The sequence below is a fragment of the Schistocerca gregaria genome, unplaced genomic scaffold (genome assembly GCF_023897955.1).
Source record: "Schistocerca gregaria isolate iqSchGreg1 unplaced genomic scaffold, iqSchGreg1.2 ptg000067l, whole genome shotgun sequence".
Taxonomy (NCBI): Eukaryota; Metazoa; Arthropoda; class Insecta; order Orthoptera; family Acrididae; genus Schistocerca; species Schistocerca gregaria.
Window position 1 is genome coordinate 1037656 of NW_026061708.1, and position 10051 is coordinate 1047706.

Consider the following 10051-nt stretch of genomic DNA (forward strand, 5'->3'; position numbering starts at 1 on the left):
GACGAAAACGGACGGATTTCTAAGGTTTTTACTACATATGAACACGTTTCACATTCTCCCGTGCAACTCGGCTGATAGTCCTCCTTTCATGCAGAATCTTAAGGCCCTAGCTCATGTCCAAGGCACCAAAGACAGCTAAAAAGTCAATAATTGATACCTAAAACTTGAACTGTACTACTTCTTACTGACTATTGCATCAACTTAGAAGCTTCATCTGTGTTCTACTACCGTGCTTTTAGTTTCTCCGCATACCGCAGCACGCGACATAGTTTTGCAGACGATAAGCACAACCGTTTCAGAGAGAAGAGCGGCCAATGTGACGATCTGGCTTTAAGTCGATTCGATAACAAATGACGAAAACGGACGGATTTCTCAGGTTTTTACTACATGCGAACACTTTCCACATTCTCCCGTGCAACTCTGCTGCTAGTCCTCCTTTCAAGCAGAATCTCAAGGTCCTAGCTCATGTCCAAAGCACCAAAGCCAGCTAAAAAGTCAATAATCGATACCTAAAACTTGAATTGTACTACTTCTTACTGGCTATTTCATCAACTTAGAAGCTTCATCTGTGTTCTACTATGATGACTTTCGTGTCTCCGCATACCGCAGCACGCGACATAGCTTTGCAGACGATAAATACAACCGTTTCACGGAGAAGACTGGCCAATGTGACGATTTGGCTTTAAGTCGATTCGATAACAAATGACGAAAACGGACGGATTTCTAAGGTTTTTACTACATATGAACACTTTTCACATTCTCCCATGCAACTCGGCTGCTAGTCCTCCTTTCATGCAGAACGTTAAGGTCCTAGCTCATGTCCAATGCACCAAAGCCAGCTAAAAAGTCAATAATCGATACCTAAAACTTGAACTGTACTACTTGTTACTGGCTATTACATCAACTTTGAAGCTTCATATGTGTTCTACTATGGTGCTTTTAGTGTCTCCGCATACCGCAGCACGCGACATAGCTTTGCAGACGATAAGTACAACCGTTTCAGAGAGAAGAGCGGCCAATGTGACGATCTGGCTTTAAGTCGATTCGATAACAAATGACGAAAACGGACGGATTTCTCAGGTTTTTACTACATATGAGCACTTTTCACATTCTCCCGTGGAACTGGGCTGCTAGTCCTCCTTTTATGCAGAATCTAAAAGTCCTAGCTCATGTCCAAGTCACCAAAGCCAGCTAAAAAGTCAATAATCGATACCTAAAACTTGAATTGGACTACTTCTTACTGGCTATTACATCAACTTAGAAGCTTCATCTGTGTTCTACTATGGTGCTTTTAGTGTCTCAGCATACCGCAGCACGCGACATAGCTTTGCAGACGATAAGTACAACCGTTTCAGAGAGAAGAGCGGCCAATGTGACGATCTGGCTTTAACTCGATTCGATAACAAATGACGAAACCTTACGGATTTCTCAGGTTTTTATTACATATGAACACTTTTCACATTCTCGGGAGCATCGCGGCTGCTAGTCCTCCTTTCATGCAGAATGTTAAGGTCCTAGCTCATGTCAAAGGCACAAAAGCCAGCTAAAAAGTCAATAATCGATACCTATCTTCTTACTGGCTATTACATCAACTTAGAAGCTTCATCTGTGTTCTACTACGGTGCTTTTAGTTTCTCCGCATACCGCAGCACGCAACACAGCTTTGCAGACGATAAGTACAACCGTTTCAGAGAGAAGAGCGGCCAATGTGACGATCTGGCTTTAAGTCAATTCGATAACAAATGACGAAAACGGACGGATTTCTCAGGTTTTTACTACATATGAACACTTTTCACATTCTCCCGTGCAACTGGGCTGCTAGTCCTCCTTTTACGCAGAATCTTAAGGTCCTAGCTCATGTCCAAGGTACCGAAGCCAGCTAAAAAGTCAATAATCGATACCTAAATCTTGAATTGGACTACTTCTTACTGGCTATTGCATCAACTTAGTGGCTTCAACTGTGTTCTACTATGGTTCTTTTAGTGTCTCCGCATAGCGCAGCCCACGACATAGCTTTGCAGACGATAAATACAACCGTTTCAGAGAGAAGAGCCGCCAATGTGACGATCTGGCTTTAAGTCGATTCGATAACAAATGACGAAAACGGACGGATTTCTCAGGTTTTTACTACATATGAACACTTTTCACATTCTCCCGTGCAACTCGGCTGCTAGTCCTCCTTTCATGCAGAATCTTAAGGTCCTTGCTCATGCCCAAGGCACCAAAGCCAGCTAAAAGGTCACTATTCAATACCTAAATCTTGAATTGGACTACTTCTTACTGGCTATTGCATCAACTTAGTAGCTTCATCTGTGTTCTACTATGGTGATTTTAGTGTCTCCGCATACCGCAGCACGCGACATAGCTTTTCAGACGATAAGTACAAGCGTTTCAGAGAGAAGAGCGGCCAATGTGACGATCTGGCTTAAAGTCGATTCGATAACAAATGACGAAAACGGACGAATTTCTCAGGTTTTTACTACATATGAACACTTTTCACATTCTCCCGTGCAACTCGGCTGCTACTCCTCCTTTCATGCAGAATCCTAAGGTCCTAGCTCATGCCCAAGGCACCAAAGCAAGCTAAAAAGCAATAATCGATACCTAAAACTTGAATTGTACTACTTCTTACTGGCTATTACATCAACTTAGAAGCTTCATCTGTGTTCTACTATGGTGCTTTCAGTGTCTCCGCATACCGCAGCACGCGACATAGCTTTGTAGACCATAAGTACAACCGTTTCAGATAGAAGAGCGGCCAATGTGACGATCTGGCTTTAAGTCGATTCGATAACAAATGACGAAAACGGACGGATTTCTCAGGTTTTTATTACATATGAACACTTTTCACATTCTCCCGTGCAACTCGGCTGCTAGTCCTCCTTTCATGCAGAATGTTAAGGTCCTTGCTCATGTCCAATGCACCAAAGCCAGCTAAAAAGTCAATAATCGATACCTAAAACTTGAACTGTACTACTTGTTACTGGCTATTACATCAACTTTGAAGCTTTTTATGTGTTCTACTATGGTGCTTTTAGTGTCTCCGCATACCGCAGCACGCGACATAGCTTTGCAGACGATAAGTACAACCGTTTCAGAGGGAAGAGCGGCCAATGTGACGATCTGGCTTTAAGTCAATTCGATAACAAATGACGAAAACGGACGGATTTCTCAGGTTTTTACTACATATGAACACTTTTCACATTCTCCCGTGCAACTGGGCTGCTAGTCCTCCTTTCATGCAGAATCTTAAGGTCCTAGCTCATGTCCAAGGCACCAAAGCCAGCTAAAAGGTCAATATTCAATACCTAAAACTTGAACTGTACTACTTCTTACTGGCTATTACATCAACTTAGAAGCTTGATCTGTGTTATACTATGGTGCATTTAGTGTCTCCGAATACCGTAGTACGCGACATAGCTTTGCAGACGATAAGTTCAAGCGTTTCAGAGAGAAGAGCGGCCAATGTGACGATCTGGCTTTAAGTCGATTCGATAACAAATGACGAAAACGGACAGATTTCTCAGGTTTTTACTGCATATGAACACTTTTCACATTCTCCCGTGCAACTGGGCTGCTAGTCCTCCTTTTATGCAGAATCTTAAGGTCCTAGCTCATGTCCAAGGTACCGAAGCCAGCTAAAAAGTCAATAATCGATACCTAAATCTTGAATTGGACTACTTCTTACTGGCTATTGCATCAACTTAGTAGCTTCAACTGTGTTCTACTATGGTTCTTTTAGTGTCTCCGCATAGCGCAGCACACGACATAGCTTTGCAGACGATAAATACAACCGTTTCAGAGAGAAGAGCGGCCAATGTGACGATCTGGCTTTAAGTCGATTCGATAACAAATGACGAAAACGGACGGATTTCTCAGGTTTTTACTACATATGAACACTTTTCACATTCTCCCGTGCAACTCGGCTGCTAGTCCTCCTTTCATGCAGAATCTTAAGGTCCTTGCTCATGCCCAAGGCACCAAAGCCAGCTAAAAGGTCAATACTCAATACCTAAATCTTGAATTGGACTACTTCTTACTGGCTATTGCATCAACTTAGTAGCTTCATCTGTGTTCTACTATGGTGATTTTAGTGTCTCCGCATACCGCAGCACGCGACATAGCTTTTCAGACGATAAGTACAAGCGTTTCAGAGAGAAGAGCGGCCAATGTGACGATCTGGCTTAAAGTCGATTCGATAACAAATGACGAAAACGGACGGATTTCTCAGGTTTTTACTACATATGAACGCTTTTCACATTCTCCCGTGCAACTGGGCTGCTAGTCCTCCTTTTATGCAGAATCTTAAATTCACAGCTCATGTCCAAGGCACCAAAGCCAGCTAAAAAGTCAATAATCGATACCTAAATCTTGAATTGGACTACTTCTTACTGGCTATTACATCAACTTAGAAGCTTCATCTGTGTTCTACTATGGTGCTTTTCCTGTTTCCGCCTACGGCAACACGCGACATAGCTTTGCAGACGATAAGTACAACCGTTTCAGAGAGAAGAGCGGCCAATGTGACGATCTGGCTTTAAGTCGATTCGATAACAAATGACGAAAACGGACGGATTTCTCAGGTTTTTACTACATATGAACACTTTTCACATTCTCCCGTGCAACTCGGCTGCTAGTCCTCCTTTCATGCAGCATCTTAAGGTCCTAGCTCATGTCCAAGGCACCAAAGCCAGTAAAAAGGTCTATAATCGATACCTAAAACTTGAATTGTACTACTTCTTACTGGCTATTACATCAACTTAGAAGCTTCGTTTTTGTTCTACTATGGTGCTTTTAGTGTCTCCGCATACCGCAGCACGCGACATAGCTTTGCAGATGATAAGTACAACCGTTTCATAGAGAAGAGCGGCCAATGTGACGATCTGGCTTTAAGTCGATTCGATAACAAATGACGAAAACGGACGGATATCTCAGGTTTTTACTACATATGAACGCTTTTCACATTCTCCCGTGCAACTGGGCTGCTAGTCCTCCTTTTATGCAGAATCTTAAAGTCCTAGCTCATGTCCAAGGCACCAAAGCCAGCTAAAAAGTCAATAATCGATACCTAAATCTTGAATTGGACTACTTCTTACTGGCTATTACATCAACTTAGAAGCTTCATCTGTGTTCTACTATGGTGCTTTTCCTGTTTCCGCCTACGGCAACACGCGACATAGCTTTGCAGACGATAAGTACAACCGTTTCAGAGAGGAGCGGGCAATGTGACGATCTGGCTTTAAGTCGATTCGATAACAAATGACGAAAACGGACGGATTTCTCAGGTTTTTACTACATATGAACACTTTTCACATTCTCCCGTGCAACTGGGCTCCTAATCCTCCTTTTATGCAGAATCTTAAGGTCCTAGCTCATGTCCAAGGCACCAAAGCCAGCTAAAAAGTCAATAATCGATACATAACTTCTTACTGGCTATTACATCAACTTACAAGCTTCATCTGTGTTCTACTACGGTGCTTTTAGTTTCTCCGCATACCGCAGCACGCGACACAGCTTTGCAGACGATAAGTACAACCGTTTCAGAGAGAAGAGCGGGCAATGTGACGATCTGGCTTTAAGTCGATTCGATAACAAATGACGAAAACGGACGGATTTCTTGGGTTTTTACTACATATGAACACTTTTCACAATCTCCCGTGCAACTCGGCTGCTAGTCCTCCTTTCATGCAGAATCCTAAGGTCCTAGCTCATGTCTAAGGCACCAAACCAAGCTAAAAAGGCAATAATCGATACCTAAAACTTGAATTGTACTACTTCTTACTGGCTATTACATCAACTTAGAAGCTTCATCTGTGTTCTACTATGGTGCTTTTAGTGTCTCCGCATACCGCAGCACGCGACATAGCTTTGTAGACGATAAGTACAACCGTTTCAGAGAGAAGAGCGGCCAATGTGACGATCTGGATTTAAGTCGGTTCGATAACAAATGACGAAAACGGACGGATTTCTCAGGTTTTTATTACATATGAACACTTTTCACATTCTCCCGTGCAACTCGGCTGCTAGTCCTCCTTTCATGCAGAATGTCAAGGTCCTAGCTCATGTCCAAGGCACCAAAGCCAGTAAAATGGTCTATAATCGATATCTAAAACTTGAATTGTACTACTTCTTACTGGCTATTACATCAACTTAGAAGCTTCGTTTGTGTTCTACTATGGTGCTTTTAGTGTCTCCGCATACCGCAGCACGCGACATAGCTTTGCAGACGATAAGTACAACCGTTTCATAGAGAAGAGCGGCCAATGTGACGATCTGGCTTTAAGTCGATTCGATAACAAATTACGAAAACGGACGGATTTCTCAGGTTGTTACTACATATGAACGCTTTTCACATTCTCCCGTGCAACTGGTCTGCTAGTCCTCCTTTTATGCAGAATCTTAAAGTCCTAGCTCATGTCCAAGGCACCAAAGCCAGCTAAAAAGTCAATTATCGATACCTAAATCTTGAATTGGACTACTTCTTACTGGCTATTACATCAACTTAGAAGCTTCATCTGTGTTCTACTATGGTGCTTTTCCTGTTTCCGCCTACGGCAACACGCGACATAACTTTGCAGACGATAAGTACAACCGTTTCAGAGAGAAGAGCGGCCAATGTGACGATCTGGCTTTAAGTCGATTCGATAACAAATGACGAAAACGGACGGATTTCTCAGGTTTTTACTACATATGAACACTTTTCACATTCTCCCGTGCAACTCGGCTGCTAGTCCTCCTTTCATGCAGGATCTTAAGGTCCTAGCTCATGTCAAAGGCACCAAAGCCAGCTAAAAAGTCAATAATCGATACCTAAAACTTGAATTCTACTACTTCTTACTGGCTATTACATCAACTTAGAAGCTTCATCTGATTTCTACTATAGTGCTTTTAGTGTCTCCACATACCGCAGCACGCGACATAGCTTTGCAGACGATAAGTACAACCGTTTCAGAGAGAAGAGTAGCCAATGTGACGATTTGGCTTTAAGTCGATTCGATAACAAATGACGAAAACGGACGGATTTCTCAGGTTTTTACTACATATGAAAACATTTCACAGTCTCCCGTGCAACTCGGCTGCTAGTCCTTCTTTAATGCAGAATGTCAAGGTCCTAGCTCATGTCCAAGGTACCGAAGCCAGCTAAAATGTCCATAACCGATACCTAAAACTTGAAATGTACTACTTCTTACTGGCTATTACGTCAGCTTAGGAGCTTTATCTGTGTTCTACTATGGTGCTTTTAGTGTCTCCGAATAAAGCAGTACGCGACATAGCTTTGCAGACGATAAGTACAACCGTTTCAGAGAGCAGAGCGGCCAATGTGACGAACTGGCTTTAAGTCGATTCGATAACAAATGACGAAGACGGACGGATTTCTCAGGTTTTTACTACATGTGAACACATTTCACATTCTCCCGTGCAACTGGGCTGCTAGTCCTCCTTTTATGCAGAATCTTTAAGTCCTAGCTCATGTCCAAGGCAAAAGCCAGCTAAAAAGTCAATAATCGATTCCAAAAACTTGAATTGTACAACTTCTTACTGGCTATTACATCAACTTAGATGCTTCATCTGTGTTCTGCTATGGTGATTTTAGTGTCTCCACATACCGCTGCACGCGACATAGCTTTGCAGACGATATGTACAACCGTTTCAGAGAGAAGAGCGGCCAATGTGACGATCTGGCTTTATGTCGATTCAATAACAAATGACGAAAACGGACGTATTTCTCTGGATTTTACTACATATGAACACTGTTCACATTCTCCCGTGCAACTCGGTTTCTAGTCCTCCTTTCATGCAGAATCTTAAGGTCCTAGCTCATGTCCAAGGCACCAAAGCCAGCTAAAAAGTCAATAATCGAATCCTAAAACTTGAATTGTACTACTTCTTACTGGCTATTACATCAACTTAGAAGCTTCATCTGTGTTCTACTATGGTGATTTTAGTGTCTCCACATACCGCTGCACGCGACATAGCTTTGCAGACGATATGAACAACCGTTACAGAGAGAAGAGTGGCCAATGTGACCATCTGGCTTTAAGTCGATTCGATAACAAATGACGAAAACGGACGAATTTCTTAGGTTTTTACTACATATGAACACTTTTCACATTCCCACGTGCAACTCGGCTGCTAGTCCTCCTTTCATGCAGAATCTTAAGGTCCTAGCTCATGTCCAAGGCACCAAAGCCAGCTAAAAGGTCAATATTCAATACCTAAAACTTGAATTGTACTACTTCTTACTGGCTATTACATCAACTTAGAAGCTTGATCTGTGTTCTACTATGGTGCTTTTAGTGTCTCAGCATACCGCAGTACGCGACATAGCTTTGCAGAAGATAAGTACAACCGTTTCAGAGAGAAGAGCGGCCAATGTGACGATCTGACTTTAAGTCGATTCAATAACAAATGACGAAAACGGACGGATGTCTCAGGTTTTTACTACATGTGAACACTTTTCACATTCTCCCGTGCAACTGGGCTGCTAGTCCTCCTTTTATGCAGAATCTTAAAGTCCTAGCTCATGCCCAAGGCAAAAGCCAGCTAAAAAGTCAATAATCAATACCTAAAACTTGAATTGTTCTACTTCTTACTGGCTATTGCATCAACTTAGAAGCTTCATCTGTGTTCTACTATGGTGATTTTAGTGTCTCCGCATACCGCAGCACGCGACATAGCTTTGCAGACGATAAGTACAACCGTTTCAGAGAGAAGAGCGGCCAATGTGACGATCTGGCTTGAAGTCGATTCGATAACAAATGACGAAAACGGACGGATTTCTCAGGTTTTTACTACATATGAACACTTTTCACATTCTCCCGTGCAACTCGGCTGCTAGTCCTCCTTTCATGCAGAATCTTAAGGTCCTAGCTCATGTCCAAGGCACCAAAGCCAGCTAAAAAGTCAATAACCGATACCTAAAACTTGAAATGTACTACTTCTTACTGGCTATTACGTCATCTTAGGAGCTTCATCTGTGTTCTACTGTGGTGCTTTTAGTGTCTCCGAATACAGCAGTACGCGACATAGCTATGCAGACGATAAGTACAACCGTTTCAGAGAGAAGAGCGGCCAATGTGACGATCTGACTTTAAGTCGATTCAATAACAAATGACGAAAACGGACGGATGTCTCAGGTTTTTACTACATGTGAACACTTTTCACATTCTCCCGTGCAACTGGGCTGCTAGTCCTCCTTTTATGCAGAATTTTAAAGTCCTAGCTCATTTCCAAGGCAAAAGCCAGCTAAAAAGTCAATAATCGATTCCTAAAACTTGAATTGTACTACTTCTTACTGGCTATTACATTAACTTAGATGCTTCATCTGTGTTCTACTATGGTTCTTTTAGTGTCTCAGCATACCGCAGTACGCGACATAGATTTGCAGACGATAAGTACAACCGTTTCAGAGAGAGGAGCGGCCAATGTGACGATCTGGCTTTAAGCCGATTCAATAACAAATGACGAAAACGGACGGATGTCTCAGGTTTTTACTACATGTGAACACTTTTTACATTCTCCCATGCAACTCGGCTGCTAGTCCTCCTTTTATGCAGAATCTTTAAGTCATAGCTCATGTCCAAGGCACCAAAGCCAGCTAAAAAGTCAATAATCGATATCTAAAACTTGAATTGTACTACTTCTTACTGGCTATTACATCAACTTAGAAGCTTCATCTGTGTTCTACTACGGTGCTTTTAGTTTCTCCGCATATCGCAGCACGCGACATAGTTTTGCACTCGATAAGCACAACCGTTTCAGAGAGAAGAGCGGCCAATGTGACGATGTGGCTTTAAGTCGATTCGATAACAAATGACGAAAACGGACGGATTTCTCAGGTTTTTACTACATATGAATACTTTTCACATTCTCCCATGCAACTCGGCTGATAGTCCTCCTTTCATGCAGAATCTTTAGGTCCTAGCTCATGTCCAAGGCACGAAAGCCAGCTAAAAAGTCAATAATCGATACCTAAAACTTGAATTCTACTACTTCTTACTGGCTATTACATCAACTTAGAAGCTTCATCTGTGTTCTACTATGGTGCTTT